The sequence below is a fragment of the Mesocricetus auratus genome, unplaced genomic scaffold (genome assembly GCF_017639785.1).
Source record: "Mesocricetus auratus isolate SY011 unplaced genomic scaffold, BCM_Maur_2.0 Super-Scaffold_100010, whole genome shotgun sequence".
Lineage (NCBI taxonomy): Eukaryota > Metazoa > Chordata > Mammalia > Rodentia > Cricetidae > Mesocricetus > Mesocricetus auratus.
In genome coordinates, this window is record NW_024429194.1 from 913,379 (window position 1) to 938,942 (window position 25,564).

The window sequence follows — 25,564 nt, forward strand, 5'->3', positions numbered from 1 at the left end:
TATTTTGTTTGTTCTACTTGCAAGGAAAAACACCAACTGTCTTGATCAAATGCTTTATAGAAATTTCAGTTGAATCTGTACTTTTTCCATAGTTTATGAATAATGCAAGTAAATATAAATCAATCATGATGAAAAATAATGTCATGACCTTATTCTGATTTATTTTAGGAACTTTATGTTTTAACTCAATGATTATCATTTCTTTCCTCATTAAACATTAAGAGTATGTATTTAATAACTTTGGTGGTGTAAATGAGGAAGACCCCCCATAGGTTCATATATTTGAATGTCTGTTTCCTAGTTGCTGGACTGCTTAGAAAGGACTAGGAAGTGTGGCCTTGTTAGAGGAACTATGTCACTGGGGATGAGCTTTTGACATTTCAAAAGCCCAAACCAGGCCTATTACCTCTCTATCTCCAGCACGTGAATCAGATATGAGCTCTCAGTTACTGCTCAATCACCATGTCTGTCTGTCTGCTTGTCTGTCACCATGCTCTACAGCATGACAGTCATTGACTAACCCACTGAAACTGTAAGCAAGTACCCAATTAAATGTTTCCTTTTATAAGTTTCCTTGTCCAAGGTGTTTCATTAAAGCAATAAAAGAGTAAGAAAATTCTTTCTGAAATCTTGTCACTTTCATTGTTAACTCACTGATTTACATTTTCAAAATAGCCTTCTCCCCTTCCTTTTTCCTTTGCTCCCTCCCTCCCTTCAGCCCCCCTTCCCATCCTCCCTCCCTCTTTTCCTTCTATTGAAAGCACATTAAATGACTACTCCGCATTATCCAATATAATTGATGATGTGTAAACACACTTAAATGAAATAAATAGTATTTTATAAACTCATGCAACAGAGTCATGAGGACAAGTTGAGCACAGAAATATGACATACTTTCAAAAAATTTAGTAAAAAGTGCTATACGAGAGAAGTTTATAATTTGGTGACAGGACAATGAAGCTTATATTTGAGCAAAGCTGTTGAAAGAAGAGGTATTATCTGCCCAAGGGGAAATATCAGGGAATGCACAACTCAGAACTAACTACTTGAAAAAAAAATAAAGGTGCAAAAATCATGGGAGTCATACAGATGGCTAGGTGAATAAAGGTGCTTGCTGTCAAGCCTGGTGACCTGAGTTTGATCCCAGTGACATGTGTGGTGAGAAGAATGAACTGATTCCCGACAGTTGTCTCTGACCCACACATGCTCCATGTCATGTACACACTCACCCTAATATGCACATAAAATTAATAAAGATGTACTTAAATCTTAAATTTGAATCATAATATAAAGATGAGTCAGAATAGTAAATGACATAAAGGATATAATAATTAATGTTATACGTCTTGTGCTTTGTCCTGGGCCCTAAGATCCTTGTGAAGGATTTTAACAAGATATATCTTCTAGAAAAAGAATCAAATCAGCAAGATATGAAACAAAAAGAAGAGAGGGAAAGAGGGAGAGGGAGAGAGGGGGAAGAGGAGAGAGAGGGAGAAGAAAGGAGAGGAGAGGAGAGGAGAAGAGAGAGAGAGAGAGAGGGAGAGAGAGAGAGAGAGAGAGAGAGAGAGAGACCACAAGTCAAGGATGATGGTCCACACTATTTATCCAGTCACTGCAGAGTGGAGGCAGGATTCTCAGAAATTCAAGACCATCCTTAACTACATGGTGAGTTCGAGCATATGCCAATAAATCAAAACAAAGAGCAAACACACAAAAATTTTGAGAGAAAGGAAAGGAGTTAAGAGGATTAATTAAGAATGCATTTCCTATCAGGCAAGAAATGATGTGAATCGGATTTATCAAGTTAGCAGCTAGAACCTCATGGTTGAGAGCATGCCCTTTAGGTGATGTATTCATTCATTTCCTCACTGCAGGTGAGGAGACACCCCAGAGAGTCACTAGGGTGACTTGGGTTAACTATTTCATGTTTTTCTGTTCCTTTTTTGTTCTGTGTTCATTTAAAAATGAAGAAGCCAGGGATAACATGATAAGTCTTTAATATCATCCTCAAGGCATCTCAGCAATTGAAAGTATATAATTACTAAGAATATTCTTTATGATGGCTAAATTGAGGACTGTTGTAATTTAAGAAAAGCAGTGCACAAGGGAAAGATGCCATGAGACAGCGTTCAAGCAGAGGGGTTTTTATTAGGGAAAGGGATCATAAAAAAGGGGAAGGGGAGGCAGGAGACCTGCCTCCAGATATAGGAGAGAGAGGAGAGACGAAGGAGGGAGAGAGAGAGAAAAGAGGGGGAGAGAGGGAGAGCAGAACAGAGAGAGAGAGAGAGAGAGAGAGAGGTGGGAGGTGGGCAGAGCCCTTTTAAAAAGGAACATAGTGACTGTGCACAGTTGGTGCTCTTAGTGGCTGCAGCTGAGGGCATATCCTGTCAGAACCCAAGGACAGGCCAGTACAGATGTCTGAATACTAACAAGGAAAAACTAATTCACACATCGAATTTGAAAGATTTTCAGAAATCCACTAAAGGGGCCTAACATTCTGGATACATTTAATCCTCAGGAAAGCACAGACTTACATGTGTGTTACTCTCAAAACCATTAAATTAGAAGAGATAATCCAGTACAATGAACAAGATACAATGAACTGACATGTAGACGCAAGCACTTGAGGCAGAAACAACATAAGGGTCTTAAGAGATGAGGATATAAAACAGAAACAAAATATGTCAAAAGGGGTAGGGATTTTGAAGGGCATCGGTTGTCTCTACATGACTACCAGTGGGGAAACATACCAGTCACTCGCAGACGATGCGGCAACAACACAGGCAGAATGGACAGAACATTAGCTAAAGAGTTCAACTGATTACTGGTGAAAGACATCAGCAAATTGTAGAAACTAGCAAATGAATTCAATGACATTCTTAGAATGCATGGCTAGGAAAAGAGTGGTGATTCTGGAATAAGGACTTAAAATAGGATGGGACAATGTCTTGGGGAAGAGAAGATAGAGGCAAGTTTAGCACATGATTGGGGGAATGAGAATTCAAGACGCAAGTGGAAGTGACAGCAGCAAAGGAAGAAAGATCTGTATCCACGGGAAAAAGAAGCATTGATTTTATGAATAATGTGCCAACCTGATGAAATGGTTGGACTCATAATGTAGAACACACCAGCCCTCCTACAGGGTAAAAAGAACAAGAGCCATTTTGGAATCATATTCAGGGTTGCTAAACATGAGATGCACCCTTCATAGGAAAAAGAGAGAAAGCAAGCAAAATAGATGTCTGTACTGCACCAGATTAACACTGGAAACATTTGTACACATATAAACCAAAGGAGCATCTCTACCATTGCATAGATTTTTTTTTAGCTACCTGTGAAACAGGAATATAACAATATGTACTTTGCATTTTAACCTTGTTTATCACTGGAAGTATCTAGAAATATGATTTGCATATTCATTTGACTTAAATGAAGGTCTTAAATCAACAATTCACAAGTTTTCATGCTCTGATACCTAGCTTTAAAAGAGAATCTAATGGAATTTATTTCCCTAGGTCTTGGCTCTCAGATATGCCTGTAACACCCCAGGAGAAATTGATGCTAGAGCATGGAAATGAAAATGAAGCTCAGATTCCTTAACTGTTACTCATGCATATAAATGATTGTTGAAATTTATTCTCTGGTAGATTTGTTATGCCATCTGGGATGGCTTCTGGAGTTTGGAGTTACACTCCTGTTCCCAAGTAATGGAGGATCCAGCCAGCTAGAGATAAGGCCATCTGTAAATTAATAATTGCCATCCTTCTGTGTTATTTCTGCTCAATATTTGCTGCCATATCAATTAGCTGATTCAGAGACTCTCACTTTAATAAATATAGACTTTTGCAGATAATTTTGCATATTTCACAATATTTTTGGCAGCTCCTATAAAAACAAATGTTCTATTTCTAATAATGTGTCTATTATAACTATCTTCACTGGGCTTCTCTCTGATCTGTTCTCACTTGCAATGAATAGTTTAAATGAATTGGGGGCCACTTATTTTTCTCTTCCTAGGTGTATTTTTTTAACTTATTTTTTCATGAGAGATGAGACTGGCAATTTTTGTCATCAAGCGAAATAGGTTTATCATCAAGTCATTTTTAAAATATCTAGTTGTCTTCTTTCAACTTCTATTGAGCAAGATGCAGCCTGCACTGTTTCTGTGCTCTTAGATACGATGTTAATAGACTCTTTATATTTGGAGAAACCAAGTTCATATAATAAATCTCTACTAAGTTGTTTATACAGAGTAGGTACTAAATATATTATGAAAAGGTGACTAAAACCCCATTAAAAAACAATATGCAATTACCAAATGATTAAATATTAATGGCATTGTATACAGGGAAAAGAAAACTACATTTATAATAAAATTGTACTCACAATTTAATATGCATATATTTACTTCTCATCTATTTTGTCCAGCTATTAATTAAAAATTCTATGCTTTAAAGATTACTCTGAGTATTTCCAGAGCAATGGAAAACATAAATACATGTAGCCTATTCTATACATAAAAGAGACACACTTGTAAGTTTAAAGCTATCTAACTCTTCTTTGCAAAGATAATAATTAAGGTTACTATACCTTCGTTGTCATTTGATCAGACATGAATAATGTGAAAACTCTCACCAATTAAAGGGTGACCTTGGTGTTGAGTCTCATGTGTCTGCAGGTATGAGCATGTGTGTCCTTGGTATGTAGTCATTGCTTCTCACATATTTCACAACATACAGGCTGAAGTTTTAGTGTCAATTCTTTCATTCCTACCATTGTCTTCTTGAGTGGTTAAGAAAGAAAAGTTATCAAAAGATAAACTTCCTTATGACTCAGTTGGGTTTAACAGACATCTATAGAACACTTGATCCAAACACAAAAGAATATACCTTCTTCTCAGTGTCACCCAGAACCTTCTCAAAAACCGGCCACATACTTGGCAACATAGCAAACCTCAACAGGTACAAAAAATTGGAATAACTCCATGTATCTTATAAGACCACCATGCTTTAAAGTTAGAATTCAACAACAAATGGCAAACCCCCTGAAAACTCATGGAAATTGAATAATGTGCAATTGCACCACTCCTGGGTCAAAGAGGAAATAAAAAAAGAAATTAAAGATATCCTAGAATTCAATGAGAATGAAGACACAACATACCCAAATTTATGGGACACTTTGAAAGCAGTGCTTAGAGGAAAATCCATAGCACTAAGTACACACATGAAGAAACTGGAGAATAGTTACATTAGAGAATTAACAGCACAACTGAAAGCTCTAGAACAAAACGAAGAAAACATACCCCAGAGGAGCAGTCCCCAGGAAATAATCAAATTGAGGGCTGAAATCAATAAAGTAGAAACTAGGAAAATAATACAAAGAATCAATGTAACAAAGAGTTGGTTCATTGAGAAAATCAACAAGATAGACTAATCTTTACCCAAACTTATCAAACAGCAGAGTATAAACATGTAAATTAATAGAATCAGAAATGAAAATGGAAACATAACAACAGACAGTGAGGAAATCCAGAGAATCATCAGGTCATATTTTGAAAAACTATACAAAATTTGAAAATTTAAAGGAAATGAACAGTTTTCTAGATAGATATCACTTATCAAACTTAAATCAAGAACAGATAAGTAATTTACATAGACCGAAAACACCTAAGGAAATAGAAATAGTCATCAAAATTCTCCCAAAAAAAGCCCAGGGCCAGATGGCTTCAGTGCAGAATTTTTCCAGAAATTCAAAGAACAGCTTATACCAATTCTCCTCAAAGTATTCCATGTAATAGAAGCAGAAGGGTCTTTGCCAAACTCTTTTTATGAGGCTTCAATAACACTGATACCCAAGCCACACAAAGACACAACTAAGAAAGAGAAATTCAGGACAATATCCCTCATAAACATTGATGTAAAAATACTCAATAAAATACTGGCAAATCAGATTCAAGAGCACATCAAAACAATCATCCTCCATGATAAAGTAGGTTTCATCCCAGGAAGGTAAGGATGGTTCAACATACAAAAATCCATCAATGTAATCCACCATATAAACAAGCTGAGAAACAAAAATCACATGATCATATCAATAAATGCTGACAAAGCCTTTGACAAAATCCAACACCCCTTCATGATAAAGGTCATGGAGAGATCTGGGATAACAAGAACATACCTAAACATAATAAAAGCCATATACAGCAAACCAACAGCTAACATCAAACTGAATGGAGAGAAACACAAGGCAATTCCTCTAAAATCAGGAACAAGACAAGGCTGTCCCCTCTCCCCATACCTCTTTATTATTGTACTTGAAGCTCTAGCTAGAGTAATAAGACAACAAAAGGAGATCAAGGGAATACAAATTAGAAAGGAAGAAGTCAAACTTTCACTACTGCAGATAATATGATACTTTACATAAGTGACCCAAAACTGTCTACCAGGGAACTCTTAACAGCTGATAAACACCTTCAGCAAAGTGGCAGGATACAAGGTCAACTCAAGAAAATCAGTAGCCCTAATATATACAGATCGTAAAAGGGCTGAGATAGAAATCAGATAAACATCAACCTTTACAACAGCCACATACAACATAAAGTATCTTGGGGTAACACTAACCAAACAAGAGAAAGACCTATATAGCAAGAACTTTGAGTCTTTAAAGAAAGAAATTAAAGAAGACATTAGAAAATGGAAAGATCTCTCATGCTCTTGGATAAGTAGGATTAACATAGTAAAAATGGCAATCCTGACAAAAGCAATCTACAGACTCAATGCAATCCCCATCAAAATCCCAGCACAATACTTCACAGACCTTAAAAAGAACAATTCTCAACTTTACATAGAAAAACAAAAGACACAGGATTGCCAAGACAACCCTGCTCAACAAAGTAACATCTGAGTATGACTCAGCAGAAAAAACAATGGAATCTTCAAATTTGCAGGCTCACTTCTAGGGCCTCACTCAGAATGGCCCTAGAAGAAACCATCCTGAGTGAGGTTACCCAGTCTCAAAACGATAGTCATGGTATATACTCATTCTTATATGGGTTTTAGATATGAATAAGGGAGTGTCAGCCTACAAACCCAGTGCCAGTGAGACTGGGATACAGGGAGGTTACCAAGAGATATATGCATGGTACCCCAAAGAAGTGGAATGAGGCAAGATCTCCTGAGCATATTGGGAACATAGGGGAAGAGGAGAGGGAACCAGGAAAAAGAGAGGGGGACAAGTAAAGGGGAGCAGAAGAAATGAGGGAGCAGAAAGGTTGAATTGGGGTGAAAATAGAGGAGAGCAGGATGAGAGATACCATAATAGATGGAGTATTTATAGATTTGAGGAGAGAGCTGACAACAGTGAGATTTCTAGAGGTCTACAAGGATAACACCAACTGGCAAACTAAGCAATAGCAGAGACTACCTTAATAGCCCCTCTCTGATGATAAGATTGATGACTACCTTATATGCCATCCTAGAACCTTCATCCCTTCATCCAGTGACTGGTGGATGCAGAGGCAGATACCCACAGCTAAACATTGAACTGAATTCCTGGAACCCAGTGACAGAGATGGAGGAGTGATGAGCAAAGGGGTCAAGACTGTACTGGTGAAATCCACAAAGATAGCTGACCAGACAAGGGGGAGGTCTTGAACCCCAGACTGATGGCTGAGAGGCCAACAGAGGACCGATCCAGACTCCATGAATGTAGTGTCAGTGAAGAGGCCTCAGCAATCTCTAGGGCGTTGTGTAGATCAGTGTTTACCATGCTGTATTAATGAACTTTGGGAGGCCATTCCACAAAAGATTCGAAATTAGGACCCATGAATGAAAGAGAACATCCGTGTTTGTCTTCCTGGGCCAGGTGGTTTGACTCAATATGATCATTTCCAGAACTATCTGCTTACCAGTTATCGCTTCATTTTTCTTTTTAGCAAAGTCATGTGTCTACTGTGTACCACCTTTTCCTCATCCATCCATCATGAAAAGGGTGGAGGATGGGGAAAATGCAGTGGCGTAAGGCTGAACCAAACAGAAGTGTACATGAGAAACGTATAAGAAAATCTACACTCTTCCAGCCCAGAAAAAATAATTCTAGTGTCTGGTGATACAAAAGAAAGGGGAGTGAACTCTTGGAATTACAGGTTTGGTTAGATTTAGAGAGATTGGGGAAAGGATAGGGTAGGGATGGTTATCCAAAAAATAAGTTTGTATAAAGAAACCTTAGGGAAATTAACTAGTTTGTGGGCCAATTAAGAATATAACATATTTTAAAAGGAGTTTGAACAGAAGTCCACTACATGGGTAGTAAATGCTGATCTAAAACATAGGCCATTAAATCAAATTCTCAGTGCCAGTTACAGGGTGAGCAACAGGTCAAGGGGACCCCAGAGCTCTATAAAAACAACTTGGGCTATTGTTACTGCTCTTGGTTACCCACTGTAACTAGATGATAAGGCCTTAATGCTGAAGACACTAGTCATTTTGGATAGAGAACATAGAGAAATTAACACCCAATGACCAGGAAACATTTTCCCTGCTGGGTAGCTCACAGTGTGCCAGAAGGTACCATGCATACCTGAAGCACTTTCAGTCATGTTCCATAACAACATATCTAAGTATGACTGCATCTGTATTAGCTCTTTGCCTCTGCCTCGAGAAAGTCTTTTGGAACTGAGGCCTCTTTGACTCTTTTTTAGTCATTTTGCTATCTGTGTAACTATGTAGAGAGACTCTACTGTGTGATGTGTGATGTGTGATGTGTGATCTGAAAGATAATTTTATTAATTTATATTGAAATTAAACACCCTGGTTGCAAATGGCCAGGCATTCACCAGCAAGCCTGAGAATTTATTGATTTTCATTAGGGAACATCAAAAAAGTTTAAATATATTGCCTAGGTGTATATATTATGGCCAAATAACTTTGGGGTTCTTTGTTTATTTTCTTGCCTCTGCCTAAAAAGTTATTTAACATCCATTAAATCAATGTGATTAACAAAATAAAATTTAAAATATCATGACTATCTAAATATTTGTATCAAAGCATGTGAAAAAATTCTTGTACTTGTAATTTTAAAATTATTTATAAACTAAGAATAAAAGTCTATATTCCTAATTTTATACTAATTGTTTTCTTCCAAACATGCCAAATACAAATATTAGTACATAATTACAAACATCCCCCATTGCCCTAAAGAATGATGGATACTAGTTCAATGTTTTTCAAATTTTAAAATAAACTGATTAACCAACATATAAAAAGAAAAGAAAACACTAAAATGTCATTATAAAAATGTCATTATTTACAATTGACCCCCAAAGTGTAAATGCCTAGGAACGATTAAACAAAATCTGTATTTTCTCCACAAAGAAATCTCCATCAGGAACTAAATTAATGGGAAATATCCTTTGCTCAAGGATCACAGGGACATCAATTCTTCCCAAATTATGTGTAGTTTTAATGCAATCAAAACAAATAATCCTGAATTTATATCTAGGTAGAAATTTGCATTCTGACTCAAAGGTATATATTTTAATTCCAAGGGTTAATACAATTTTAAAAACAAGTTAATATTAACAAAACTCAGGTGGAATCTGAGTCTCATGACCAATCTGCACTGAACCCTGTTGTGCCAGATAGCTCTATTAGTGAAGGTATGGGGTATATGGCAAGAGTTTTACACAATGACAGAGGTCTTCAACAAATTATAGTTGAAACTTTGAAATGAAATTAGTTGAATTTATTCTGTCTAGACTATGCTTTATTTGTTGCTAGTATTTGCTGAGTAATAGTTTCATCATAAAATTTCATTAATATGGTACAAAATAACCCTACAGAAAATATAAACCACCTGAATATAATAAAGATAGAAATGAGAACAAAGTGTGGATAGGTTATTTTCGGTTTTGGCCTGGCTTTGCTTGGAATTAAAGAGTTGTTTTACCATTCATTTATTTTGGTTTTAGAAAATTTGTCTAAAATTTTTTAGCAAAATCATCACATTAAAAGTGAGAAATAGTCTTCCCCAGAGAAGAGCAAACCAACTGGTTATCCAATTAGAAATGGTCAGTCCTGAGTATATACACACAGTGTAAACCAGGCTAGCCTCTATGGGGACTCACACGCTAAAAAGAGGGGACAAATATAATTGAAATACATAATTTGTCTCCTAGCTAGCCTGAACCTCACTGTGTAACCAGGCTAGCCTCTGTGGGGATTGATAAACTAGTAAGAGTGGATGAATATAATTGAAATTCATAATTTGTATTCATGGAAATGTCACATTGATACTCATTACTTTGTATCATTAAAATATGTCCTACTCAAATATTTTTAGAAGGCAATTAGGGCATAATAACTAATTTCTCAGTTATAAATAATCTTTAGTCATCATTATGTACAAAAAATGAGATCCTGGCAAAGATAAACTTTCAGTGAATTTTTTAAAAATATTTTTTCATAATGGATAATTAATTAAACCATGAGTTCTCACAGATATTTACGCTAATTGATCATGGAATTATACCTGTAAATGTATGAGGATTGAACACATTAATAGAATTTTAACAAAATTGATACTGAAAATTTTAAAATACCAAAGGATATGGGTCTCTCTCCATATTTGTTCCTGAAAACCCTAAAGATCTTTACCCATAGTAACAAAGCACATCACCCTGTTGTTTAAAAACATAACTTGAGTTCCCTTGTCCAGACTGGTATTATAGAGAAAATGGAATACACTGATTAAAGTTCCACGAGAAAGACTTTATTTGAGACAACTGTGAAGGGCTCACAGACCACTACAATGGTATCCCCTAGGGCCCAATTTCAAATGCTGTTGTGGAATAATCCTTTTGTAAACTGTGAAGATATGTCCCTCGGATTGGTTTAATACAAAGCTGGACAGTCAATAGTTAACAGGATTTTCAAAACAGACAGGAATCTGGGAAGAAGATAAGAGTTGCCAGCCAGACACAGAGGAAGCAGGAAAGCAACCTGGGCAGTACAGAGTAAAAGTAATAAAGCAACAAGGCTGAAAGCAAATTAATAGAAATGGGTTAATTTAAGTTATAAGAGCTAGTTAGAAACAAGCCTAAGATATGGGATGAGCTTTCTTAATTAACAAGTCTCCATACTGTTATTTGGGAGCTGGTTGGTGTGACAGACTTGCTACAAAATAGATCACAAAGAGGTTAGAATTGAAAACAAAACAGCGGGGTTGAGGTCAGTGCATGAAAAATTATGCAAAGAAACATCATAGGAAAGGGGATTTGAGCAAACTGACCCAAAAGGATCTCTACTGAAGACAAGCCAGAGTGATCAGGCACCAGAGGCAGCCTGGGTGCAGGGGACCAGGAACTCAAACTTGTGGGATAATCTTTTTGCACACTGTAAAGATGTGACTCTGTCAAGGCATTTTCTGGTTGGTTTAATAAAGAGCTGAATGGCCAATAACTAGACAGGAGAGAATAGATAGGCCTTCCCAGCAGAGATAGGAACTCTGGGAAGAAGAGAGGTAGGATTCGCCAGACAGACATGGAGGTAGTGAGGTAATGAGTCACTTGCAGAATGTAGATAAATATGAATGGGTTAGTTTAAGTTACAGGTGCTAGTTGGTAAAAAGCCTAAGCTAAGACCAAGCTTTCATAATTAATAAGAAGTCTCTGTGTCGTTATTCAGGAGCTGGTGTTTCAAAGGTAGCCTAACTATACAAACTGGCTTAAGCTAGATCTTCAGACACTGAATTTTGTGAGAAGGATCCAGAAAAGACTAAAAGAAGGTTAAGAGCAGATGACTAAAATCTGATCAAATAAAAAAAGTGTCAGTATTCTATAATAGAAAAATGCACACATACATAAATACACACACATACACACACACGCACATATACATATATACATATATATAATGTTCTACATTATATGGTTAAAATGAGCTGATTCTGAAGGCATTCTGTAATGCTAAACAGTTATCTATCATAACCTCTGTGCTGCCCTTCCTTTAAGTCGGAACTTACAACTTAAGAACTTGTTCACAAGGTAGGGGTAGACCAATAGCCATGCACCCATAACCCTTCCTCCTCAGTTACAACCTTGCTCAGAAGACAGGCATGCTTTTTCTAGTTGGTTAGTTTGCCTGTTTTACACAAAGGACCCAGAAGTATGTTGACAAATTTAATCAGCAAGGAATCTTTGAGAACATTAGCCCTGTGGTCAGTAGAGAAAACTGACGATTTTTTTTTTCTACTTGGGACCTTTTCCCACATTTTTATTAATGATGCTTGCTTGTCTGTCTCATCTTGTTCCTCTGGTAGCTGGGGTTGCTGAATTATTTTTTTCCTTCCTTTCTGGCCCCATTCATCAAAATCACATGAAGACTTTTGTTTGAGGCCAGGATCGCTGCAGAACACCATCTTCTCAGAGTGTAGGGGGCCTTAATGTCTGGTTGTTCCTCATTACCTTCCCACTGTTTTTCTCTCTGAGGATGACATTTTATGCCCACAACCATCACTGACTCTGTTCTAAACCAGCCCTCTAAGTGTTGTGTTAGTGGTACAGCTATAGTATAGTCACAGACAATGACCATATCTTTCAAATAAGCCATGTGTCTCTCTAGTAGAGTGGATCATATCATTTTGTTACTATGTTTGAAACAATGAACGATGATGTGACATTCCCCATTGTGTTAAGGTCACAGCACTGTGGCAAAAATTGCAAAAAAATAAAATAAGTATGAAAATTACTCTTAAAATCCTTCTTTCTTTCCCTCCCTTTCTTTTCTTTTTTCTTTATTTCTAGTATAATATATTCTTAATAATTCAGTACTGTTTTTAATGTAACTCAGTTACTTCCCTTTGAAGAATGAGTGAAGAAATAAATACTTTCTTCCTAAGCAGGGACTTTAGGGGCTTCTTCTCTGTTTTGTATCAAGTTAGCAATATTTTAAAAGATTCATCTGGAAGAAAACCTTTATATCCATAGGGTACATTGCTCTATGAAATACACATCACTAAAGGACCAGTAAAATTGAAACAAAATACTATGAAATAAGTTTCCTTCTGGATCAATTCTGTTTTTCTCCTAAATTACATTCATTTGTGTCTTTGGAACAAAATCTACTCTGTATTCAAGCTACCTACCAAAGCCAAATGGATTTTTATTGAATTTGATAGTAATTTATTTCTCCAAGAAAACAGCCATTAAAAAAATTCTGTAAGTACTATTAATCATTTTATTACCAACAATAAATGTCTCTTGATTCTAGATGCAATAGCTCTAGATGTATAAAAGATAATTGAATTTTACAATTATGTCCTTTAGGGCACAGGCCCAGTAAATCTCAATGTATGAGTCAGAAGGAAAATTTTCATCTACTTTGGAATGTAAATGTTTTTATTAAAATATTCATTAAATGTTTTTGCAGCCATTGTAACTTGTTCCTTGGAGTTAAATGTTAATGCTGAAAAATGGTGAGCTCTGCTGATCATTAGAATATGAAAAGTAACCTTATAAAATTTGCTTAAAGGGTTTGACATTCAGTGGCAACAGTGTTTCTCCAAAGAAATTAACTGTTTGTACTATGGATATAATCGAAACATATAATAGCTCAGGCTTCTAAGTAAGAAATAACTGCTATACTGAGAGTGCTTACATGTACTCAGTTCTGTCTTTCTCATAATCGTCTTTATCCAGGAAAACCCATGAGGCATTCCTGCCAGGGCAAAGCCATACCTGTCCACAATCTACACATGTGCTGGCTACATACACTGATTCAAGCATTAAGTCCAACAATGCTGCCAACTTTGTTTGAGGGAGATGTCCCTAAGTCCCTACTACCTGGGGGAGAGAAGAAGTAATTTTCTTCTTATCCACAAAGTATTTCCATTAGTAATACTGGGAATGTTATTATGGTGCTTTACATATGATTAAATGTCTCCCAAGGAAAATTTCATAGGAAAAAATGAAAGAAATGCATGCTTAGCACTCTCCATTCACATAGCCCAGTGGTTTACAAAGAATACCCTGGGGACTCTAAGGAACCTTGGGATCATCAGGTAAAAAAGATATTATTTGCTGGATCAATATGTGTGTCCATGATAAAAAAAAAGACAAAGGCAGACAAAGACGGGACCTTTAGCATTTAGTATACATTATAGCATCAATCTACAGTAATACTAGCTCATTTTGTTTATACTATGGGTAGTCTGAATGGGAAAATGGTTTCACTCATAAATGTTCTTGATCAAACAGTAAATATTTTTTAATTATGCTGTATAAGCCAGAACTAATGTGTGCTTAATATCCTGTGGGATGAAATGGAGCATACACAAAGTCCTTCTAAAATATATCAAGGTAGAATAACTACCTCAGAGAAAATTATGCATTCTAATGCTCAAAATGTGCACTGAATTTGACTTTCAATTATGGAGCAGTACTTTTACTTGTGAAAATAAGTTAGAGGGGGCTGGAGATTTCTCAGCAGCAGAATACAAACATATTTGTATGTGACCCACAAGCACTTACAAAAAAGGAAGGAGAAGAAGGATGAAAAGGAAAGCAGAAAGGAAGAGAGAAGAAAAAGAGATGGAGGGAAGAGGGGAACTTCAATAAACTTGGTTATCATAAACGGGCAATAATTTCCTCAAGAATGAGAAAAAGGAAATCTGACACTGTCACAAGACTAATTGACATAGTACGCAAGGCCAATCAATATATCAGGCTACCTGGTACATCACTATCTGTGCTTTTTCATCTCTTCTCTTCTTTCCCTTTCTCCATACCCCTTTCTCCTTACCCAAGATAGATTGCTTGTAGCTTGAATTCTAATCAGCTTTAATAATAAAACTTCAGAGTCAGATACAGGGGTTAATGTTGAAAGATCAGAGAAACAGAGCAGTCAGCTACTAGTTCTTACCTCTATTAAATCCTCAGACCTAAGGGGTAATCCTGTCTCTATGAATCCTCACACTGAATGAATGCTAAGCTTCTGTCTCCTTCTGTTTTATATTCCTCTCTCCACCAAGCCATATCCCTTTCTTCCTAATGCTGGGATTAAAATTGTGTGACTCCTAAGTACGGGGACTAAAAGTGTGAGCCACCATCACCTGGTTCTGTTTCTCTTTCAGACTGTATCAATCTCAGAAAGTCCAAGGTGGCCTTGAACTAACAGAGATTCATCTGCCTTTGCCTCCCAAGAGCCGGGATTAAAGGTGTGTCACCACTGCCTGGCCTTTATGGCTAATTAATGCCTTAGTTGTGCACTCTGATCTTCAGGAAAAGCTTTATTTGTTAGATCACAAACAAAATATCACCACAACTGCTCTCATGTGCAGGGTTCTCTGTGATTCAACCTCCTGAGAGAGGAAACCATTCTTTTTTTTTTTTTTTTTTGGTTTTTTGAGACAGGGTTTTTCTGTGGCTTTGGAGGCTGTCCTGGAACTCACTTGGTAGTCCAGGCTGGTCTCAAACTCACAGAGATCCGCCTGTCTCTGCCTCCCAAGTGCTGGGATTAAAGGCGTGAGCCACCAACGCCCGGCGAGAGGAAACCATTCTACATTATCTGAGTACATACTATTACCTGTTTCCTTTCAGTCAAAACTCCCATATTCACCAACATCTTTTATTTCTGTGCTTTTCTTCTAATATTGCTCTTTCTACATACATTCTTCTCCTCTAGTACTTATTTATAAATCTAATATTAATAACCAATCCTGTGATTTTTTTGCATTTTTTACTTAAGTTTTTGTTCACTCACACTATCCTAGTTAGCTTTAACTTGATACAGCATAGAGTCATGTTAGAAGGGAGTCTCAGATGAGGGGTTATTCACGTCACATTGACTGTGGGCATGTCTATTGGGAATTGATTTGATTTTTAATTGATACAGGAGGTCTAACCTCACTTTAAGAAGCATCATTTTGTGGGCAGATGGTTAGGAAGCTACCTAACATAACACTTCCAACAAGCCAGCTCATGACTTTCTCCCATGTTTTCTACTTCAAGGCCTACTTGAGCTGCTCCTGCCAGAACTGTTCTCAGTAATGAACTGTGACCTGAAAGTCTAAGTCAAATAATCTTTTCCTCACCACTCCACTCCCATTATTTATGGTTTTAGTGTTTTGTCACAGCAAAAGAGATTAAATTACAGTCCTCACGATGACTATGAGATTAATACACACAATATTATTGGTGTCTCTTATTCTCTAAAACAATGGACACATACTGAGTGCCTTTATTGTGGTAAAATGCTACTCTATTTTCATAGTGGGTTTACTGCTGAGTCATGATGCTGTTGCAGAGAACTCTCAATTCATTTGGGAGCTCTGGGATGGAACATAGTGTTCTGACTACCAGTCTAAAAGATGGAAACATCACATACTACACCTCCAATGAAGGAAAAAAGGTCACTGATTTAAAAAAAAGCAAACAAACAAACCTAAACAGTGTCCTAACCCTAGAGGTAAAATCCCACACAAGTAACATGAACAAGATAGCACAATATTCCAAAAAATATGAATCCAATAACCCAAATAGGAATGACTTACATGAAACTCTACAAAGAAATTTAAAGAAAACTTATTCCTACAAAGAAGTAAATAAAGACACAAACTGTTGAATGGCTCAAAAGAAAGCTCTTAACAGCTGAATGAAAAGATGAAGCCAATTCATGATGTGAAAATATAAATACCTAGGAAAACAAAGCTGATAGAATGATAGAAAAGAAAACTTCAATAAATGAAATAAAAAGTTCAATGGAATGACTCACCGATAGATCATGTGGATGACAGACTGTCAGGCTTGAAGACAAGGTACAGGAGCTGTATCAATTTGTGAAGATCAATGATATTTGTTTTAAAGTATTCATGGAAAGAATACAAGATTTGGAAGGCTACCTGAAAGACAAGGTCTGTGAATAGAAGGGGGAAATTTTCATATTGACAAAATATTCTCAATTAAATCACAGAAGAAATCTAGGGAAAGTGATGTTCATCTAAATATAGAAGGCATACAAAATACAAAATAGGCATGGCCCACATCGTATGTTAGTTAAGACACTAAATATATAGGAAAACAATGAAAGGGCACTGAAAGCTGCAGGGAAGAGTTCCTACAAAGGGCAGGCTTATCAGAATGATAGCTGGTACTTCGTTGGAAAATTGAAAAGCTAAAAGGGCCTGCTTGAAAAGATATATTAGAGATTCTAACATAATAAAACTGCTAACTCATTCTGAAATACACTAAAAAAACTATCTCTCATAATTGAATGAAAAAGAAAAACTTTCCATAGGAAAAACAGCACAAAGGAATATATGACAATAAACCCAGTTCTACAAAGGACACTAGAAGGAATCCTTCAGATTGAATAGAAAGGTCAATAATGCTAACATAGTTGTCAATAAATAGCAGACTCAGAAACATAAAAGATTTCAAAACTGACAGATTGACAGTAGTCAATAGACACCTTTGAATGAGAATACTGTATATTAATGGTTCCAATGTCCCTATCAAATGCCACAGACTAGCAGACTAGATTAGAAAAGGGATCCTTCTTTTTGCTGCCTCCAAAAAAAAAAAAACAACCAAACAAACATATTCCACCACCAAAGATACATAGGTATGATCTTTTACTATGTCTTAGATATGTTAGTAATGGTTTCTATTGCTATGAAGAGACACCTTGACCACAGAAGCTCTTATAAAGTAAAACATTTAATTGTGGATGGTTTACAGTTTCAGAAATTTAGTTCATTATCATCATGATGGGGAAGCATGGTGGCATTCAGGCAGACATGGTGATGGAGGTAGCTGAGCATTCTCCATCTGGAATGGCAGAGATAGCAGGAAGGGAGAGTGACACTGTGTCTGGCTTGAGCATTTGAAAACTCAAAGCCCATCCCCAGTGACACACTTTCTCTAACTCCTTTTTTTATTTGGCCATGATAGGTTAAAAATAAAACTCAACAACAAGAGAAGCTATAAGAAGTATACTAAATCATGGAGTTTAGAAATCTTTTTTTCTTTTTTATTTATTTAAATAGGAAATAATTGCTTCACATGTCAATGCCAGCTCCCTCTTCCTCCCCAGACCCCGCACTGACTCTTCCAACCCCCCATCCAATCCCTACTTAACTCTCCAGGGAGGATGAGGCCCATTATGGGGGATTTTCAAAGTCTGTCATATCATCCAGGGCAGGGCCTAGGTCCTCCCCCATTTGTCCAGGCTGAGAGAGCATCCCTCCATGTTTTGGAATGTGCTCCCAAAGTCCATTCAGATGCCAGGGATGAATAATGATCTAATACCAAGGCCACAAAGCTTGCAGAGGTCTCCTCACTGACACCCATATTCAGGGGATCTGGATCAGTTCCATGTTGGCCTCTCAATCATCAATCTTAGGTCCATGAGATCCCCTTTGTTCAGGTCAGTTGTTTCTGTGGGTTTCACCTGCCCAGTCATGACCCCTTTGCTCATCACTGCTCTCTCTCTGCAACTGGTTTCCAGGAGTTGAGTTCAGTATTTAGCTATGGGTGTCTGCCTCTGCTTCCATTAACCACTGGATGAAGACTCTAGGATGGCATACAAGGTAGTCATCAATCTCATTATCAGGGAAGGGCATTTATGGTAGCCTCTCCACTATTGCTTAGATTGCCAGTTTTGGAAAAACAAAAGACTTAAGATGGCCAAAACAACCTTGTACAATAAAGGAACTTCTGGAATCATCATCATCACTGACTCCAAATTTGGTATTGGCACAAAAATAGACAGGTAGACCAATGGAATCGAATTGAAAAGCCTGATATTAACCCACACACCTACGATCACTTGATTTTTGACAAAGAAGCTAAAATTATACAATGGAAAAGAGAAAGCATCTTCAACAAATCGTGCTAGCATAACTGGATGCTGGCATGTAGAAGAATGCAGATAGATCCATGTCTATCACCAGGCACAAAACTTATGCCCAAATGGATCAAAGACCTCAACATAAATCCAGCCACACTGAACCTCTTAGAAGAGAAAGTGGGAGGTACCCTTGAACAAATTGGTACAGGAGACCACTTCCTGAACATAACACCAGTAGCACAGAGAGTGAGATCAACAATTAATAAATGGGACCTCCTGAAACTGAGAAGCTTCTGTAAGGCAAAGGACACATTCAACAAGAGAAAAAGGCAGTCCACAGAATGAGAAAAGATATTCACTAACCCCACATCTGACAGAGGGCTGATCTCCAAAATTTACAAAGTATTCAAGAAGCGAGTCTCCAAAACACCAAAGAATCCAATTAAAAGTAGGGTACAGAACTAAACAGAGAATTCTCAATAGAAGAGTATAAAATGCCTGAGAGACACTTAAGAAAGTGTTCAACATCTCAGGTAAATGTAAATCAAAGCAATTCTGAGATACCATCTCACTCCTGTCAGAATGGCTAAAATCAAAAACACCAATATCAGTTTATGCTGGAGTTTAAACATCTTACTATTGGATGATGAATGGCTCATTGAATAACTTTAAAAAGGAATATAAAATTTCCTATAATTAAGTGAAAACTTAAAATTGATATACAAAATCTCATTAGATAACTGAAGAGAGGAATTGATATCTCTAAGTGAGGACATTAAAAAGTAGAAAAGTCTCTAATAATGATATACGTTAATGCAAGGGAAAAGCAAGAACTAAGCAAATAACAAAAACAGTAATTGGGAAAAACAATTAAAATCATGAAATAGATGTGAAAAAATCATTGAGTGACACATTTTGATTTATTTTCCTATTTAACTCTATTTAATTCTTTCCTCATTGTTCCAGCACTAGAATGAATAGGAGTGTCTTTCTAATGATTTTGAGAATTTCCTATTTAAATCTATTTAATTCTTTCCTCATTGTTCCAGCACTAAAATGAATAGGAGTGTCTTTCTAATGATTTTGAGAATAATGATTTGAATATTCCTCTATGTAATGTGCCATTGGCTAGACATTTGTCTTTATCATGTTGAGATGGGGTTCCTCAATTTTTAGCTTCTCCAGGATTTTTATCAAGAAGGAATGTAGAATTTTGTCAAAGGCCTTTCACGCATCTGTTGAAATGATTCTGTGATTCCTGTCTTGGATACCATCTTTATTGTGTTTTATGTCTGTCTATTTGCTTGTGTTAAACCATCCCCACATCTCTGAGTTAAAGTCAACTTGGTAATGATAAATGATCTTTCTAATATGTTCCAGTATCCTGCTTGAGTATTTTGTTGAGATTTTTTGAATCTGTGTTCAACAGGGATATTGTCGCTGCTCTCCTTCATCAGAGAAGAGTCTTTTTACAGTGGTAACAGTTGATGCAGAGATTCCTGTTGGTATCCTGGCATTATACTGTCCCTGTCCCCTGACAACTGGCAGGGTGCACACACGACCATTAAGGCAGATACTTACACAGCTCAAAGGGCCCTGTGTTGCATGGCTGCGTCATGTGGTATGTGGCTGTGTCATGTGGTACATGGCTGTGTAAGGACTCTGAACGCATGTTCAAGCTTTCCCTTTTAAGTGAGCACCTTCCACCTGTTCACCCCTTATTGCCTTATCCCCCTTCCCTTCTCCCCCTTCCATCTCTGACTGCCCCCTTCCCTTTCCTTTCCCCTTCTATCTCTGTTCCTGGTTATCCAACACCTATCCCTGCTTTTGTGCCCTTTCCCCAATAAACTCCATGTGGGTATGTTGAGTTTTGTGGTTCGTGTTTCATCACCCACAACTGAAGTAAAACAACAACAGTTCCCACAAGTCAATGAGTGGAAATAACTGACTGTGGACTGCTTGGTCCTAAACTGGACATCTGTGTTAATACTACCTCCAAGGCTCAGGCCAGTGCTACAGAAGAGAGGGTAGAAAGCATGTAAGAAGTGAGGTTGGGGAGGAACACTGGGAAACTGGGTCTTCTGGATGTGACATGGGTTAGTATTCAGAAATCTGTACTGGCTTGCCCCTGGGGTCCTGACAGGATACATTCTCAGCTGCAGCCATTAAGAGCACCTCCTCTGCACATTTGCCATGTTCCCTTATAAAAGGTAGGTCTTGCCCACCTCCAGTCTCTTTGTGTTTTTCTTTCTCCTCTGTTTCTCTTTCTCCTGGTCCTCTTTCTCTCTCCCTCTCTCTCTCTTTCTTTTCCACCACTCTTATCCTCAGGGACCAGTCTTTGCCCTACTCTCTGACCCCTTCTCTGACCCTTCTTTTGTCTCCTCAAATGAACTTCATATGAGAGCCTTGTTGCATGGTGTGACTTCTCTTCACGGCATTTTAAAAATTACAACACATGGCCATTGCACTCATGATTTAACTATAGTTGTTGATACGGAACACTTTAGTAAGACTGGGACAGTCATCATTTTATCACGTGTCAGGAAGGGTCATGAAGCCCTGTCCCTCATTGAGAAACTGTAGGAGTTGGAAAATTGGCTATCATTTTATTCAGTGGTATAGCCTCTGATAGGTTACTTGATTTCCAGTAACTTCACACTCCTGTTCATGACTACAAGCAAAATTAAATGTAATATCTTTAAAAAAGTAGAAGGAATCTGTTGAAAGAAGAGGGATTTTATTGGGAGAGAAGGGATTAAAGAAAGAAATAAAGAACAGTAAAAACTAACCAAATTTTAGTATATGCATATATGAAGTTGTTATATATTTTAAAATTAAAATGAACACATTTTTATTTTTAAGGAAAAACTTGAATTTTAGAAAATTTACAAAGGAAATACGAGTTTCATATCTTAACTTCAAGTGTGACTTTTTTCTTTTGTATTTTGAGATTATAATGTACTTACATCATTTATCCCATTGCTATACTCCTTCTAAATATTCCCAAAGACCCCTTCTTGCTGTCTTTCAAATTCATGGCCCCCCTTTCATTGTTGTTACATTCATGTATGTATATGTATGTACTTATATATTCCTAGATACATGAATATCACCTGTTCAGTCTGTATAACTTGTGTGTACATTTTCAGGGCTGACCATTGTGTATAGGACAACCAATTGGGGTGCTCTTCCCATTTCCCCTACTCGCACCATTCCTTAACTGCCCATGGTTCTTTTAGAACTGAGGCCTCTTGAGCTTTCCCCATCCACTTTGGCATGTCTATTGGGGTTGTCCTCATTTAGACAATGTTTAGGCCATCATGTTGATGAGACCTCGTTAGCATAGGTTCTGACAATCCCGGGAGACACAATCTCATAGCAAACTCCTTGTTCCCCTGGCTAACCCTGAGTCCTCTTTGGTCATGGTCCATGAGCCTTAGATGAAGGAGTCGTGTTAAAGATTTATCGCTTGGGACAATGAGACAAATCAAATCTCAAACATCTGTATAACACAGTGATCCAGTATATTCCAACTGACCACATAATGGTGGAAGTTAGCCATGTTATAAAAGTTATTTGAAATAAGTTTGGGGACTTCCAAAATAGCAAATATAAAAATGTTCATTGATATCATTTTACACTTCTTAGTACATCTTACCATTAAGCAAAGGAAATTTTAAAACTTGTATTTGTGTGTACATATGTGTGTGCGTGTGTGTGTGTGTGTGTTTGTGTGTGTGTGTGTGTGTGTGTGTATGCTTGGAAGCAGGGGAAGGGCATCAGATTCCCTGGAGATGAAGTTATAGAGCATTGTAAGCAAGTGATCTTTAGGTCTTTAAAAGAAAAATTAGACTTTAGTAACAAAAAAAAATCAAATAATATCCATATCTTCTCAGAAAAACAATTAAGTACTCCTACAACTAAAAATCTGGGAGACTGATTGTTGTTGTTGTTGTTTTGTTTTTCTTTTTTTTTGTATTTACTGTAATTAAGAAAATATATTGTTCCTAATGTCAGTCACAGGTTGGGATCTCCTTGAAGCATGGCTTCCTGGCTGCTGCTCTCAGCAGAGTCTGCCTGCAGTTTCAGGCCTGCCGCAGGGCACAGATAGTTGCTGCTGCAGCTCCCTGAATCAAAAAAAAAATTTGCCATTTACCGATGGGACCCGGAGAAGACTGAAGATAAACCCTCAGCAAAGTCTAAAAAATTTACCCTCTTCTGCATATGTATGTGATCAAGGATCTAGTCCCCGATCCAAGGAACTTCTACGCACAGTACAAATCCATTGAGCCCTATCTGAAGATGAAGGGTGAGTCCCAGGAGGGCAAGCAGCCGTATCTGCAGTCTATCGAGGACCCGGAGAAGCTGGATGGGTTTGTATGAATGCATCCTGTGTGCCTGCTGGAGCACCAGCTGCCTCAGATACTGGTGGAATGCAGGCAAGTACCTGGGGCCCTGAGTTCTCATGCAGGCCTATCACTAGTTGGTTGACTCTAAAGACGACTTCACAGGGGAGTACCTTGCCAGGCTGCAGGAACCCTTCTCTCTCTACCACTGCCTGTTGGGGAAGTCCTTTGTCAATAAAGCACTGCTGGCCAATAGGAATCTAGATAGGAGGGACTAGGAGTCCAGAAGGACTCTGGGTAGGAGAAACACAAGGAGAGTCAAGATGTAATGCCATGGGGTAGGAAGCCCAGAAACTTCTCCAGTAAGAGACATACTTAGATTAACAATTATGGGTTAATTACTTAAGTCAGAGCTAGCCAGTAAGAAATAAGCAAGGCCAACAGCTTCATAATTAATATAGCCTCCTGTGTGTTTATTTGGGACTGATGCGGCTTTGGAACCAGGCTGGTGGGAAGGCTTCTCTCAAAGGAAAAAACAAATGCCAAATCACATGAACTGTACCTAGACCTGTCCCAGGGGTCTGAATCCAGGAAAAGCCATTGCTGAAATCAAAAAGATGATGGCAGCTTACAAGGAGAAGAGGGCACTGGCGTAACCTTCTCCATGCTGAATGTGTCTGTCTGCTCCAACTTGAATCTCTTCAGCCACCTTCTCTAGGAAAACAGCATGTATAATAAACATTTTAAGAAATAACAAAGAAAGGAAAATATATTGCTATTGACTGAAAGCAGAATCACATTTAAAACCAAACTATGCTTCATAACTTGTAACTTCATTATGATATATAAAGAATTGAAAAGATTAGCAAAAATGTAAAATCATGCTGTTCTCCTAAACTCAGTTGTTTTTACTTCTTTAACAAAATAAAATCTCCATAAATATGTTTTATGTGTGTGTTATTTAGTTTAACATTTACTGGTATGACATTTTTATAATTTATAAATATTTAAATTTTTATTTTTAGTCTATTAAATACAGACATATAAGTAAAAGCTTTAGGTTAATGACAATAGCTTTTCTGGTGCAAAAAAATAAACCTGTGAGGATTGCTAATTAACAGAGAGCACTAAAACACAGATGTTGATCAGCACTTTTGAAGTCACGGTCGAAAAAATAATACCAGGCACAAAATCTACTTTTGTCTGGATTCCTTTTTCAATAGGTTTTTCAAACTCTACTCTCAAAGCACCATAAACTAGACAGCTTAAACAGAAACTTCTTATCTCACAGTTCTGAGAACTAGAAATACAAGATGAAAAGCACCTGCACTTTTGGCTCATGTCTTTCTTTTAGAGTTTAGTGGGATTTTTTGGTCAACCTTCAGTCTTCCTTGACTTATAAATGCAGGATAAGGTTATGTCTCCTACTGATGCTGGAACCTTCCTAACTTGTGTGAGTATATTATATGATGCTTTTACAACAAATCATCTAATATACATTTCTGAGACAGCATTATCACCATTCAGAGATGTCACTCTATATAGCTGCTTCCAGTCTTATGTGGGTTTTACCTAGTAGGGTCTCACATCATGGTTGCTAGGAAGCAGAGAGTAGGAGTAGAAAAAGGAACCAAGAATAATGATTAAAGACCTGCCCTAGTTTTTCACTTTTACCAACCAAGTTCTGTCTTCCTGGCACTTCTACAACCTATGGGTCAGACACTCTAAATATAAAACCGAGGAGAGGGCAATTCATATTCTAACCAAGAGACACATTAATAAATTTGCCTTTAGAAAATTTCTCTAAGTCATTTTATTGTTCTCCCTTTATGCTGTTTCCTACATTTTATAATTTTATTTCTACTTTATTTTTAATTCCTGAATTTACTTGTAATTTGGCTAAATAGCATAACCATCATGTTTGTCATCATTATTTCTTGAGGCAGGATCTCACTATGTACCCAAGACTGGTCTCAAATTCAGTCTTTCTGCTTAGCCTCTGGAGTTCTGGGTTTACAGGTTTGTGTCTCCACTCTCAATCTGCTGTCACTACTGTAAGCAACACCATCATCATGACATCATGTTCCCATTATCATCTGGTGCTGACAGTTGAGCCTAGGCTTAAATATGTACTCAGTAAACCATCTATGGTACAGCTATGTCATCAGTCCCCCAGCATATAATTTTTTATACATCAATGCTTTGGGTTTTATGTTTACAAATTTCCTATCACCCTCTTTTATTTACAATTTTTTAAATCTCTAAGCTTTCAACTTACGAAGCTTTTCTAGTATAAAGTGTTGTATCCCCACATTTCATTAATCACACACACACACACACACACACACACACACACACACACACACGCACAGACAT

The 25,564-nt window shown here is 37.3% G+C and overlaps 1 pseudogene; it reads left to right on the forward strand.

Annotated features, from left to right (window-relative positions):
* The first annotated feature begins 1,587 nt into the window (after nt 1-1,587).
* LOC101829443 lies at nt 1,588-23,844 on the forward strand (annotated as a pseudogene).
* Nucleotides 23,845-25,564: the final 1,720 nt, after the last annotated feature.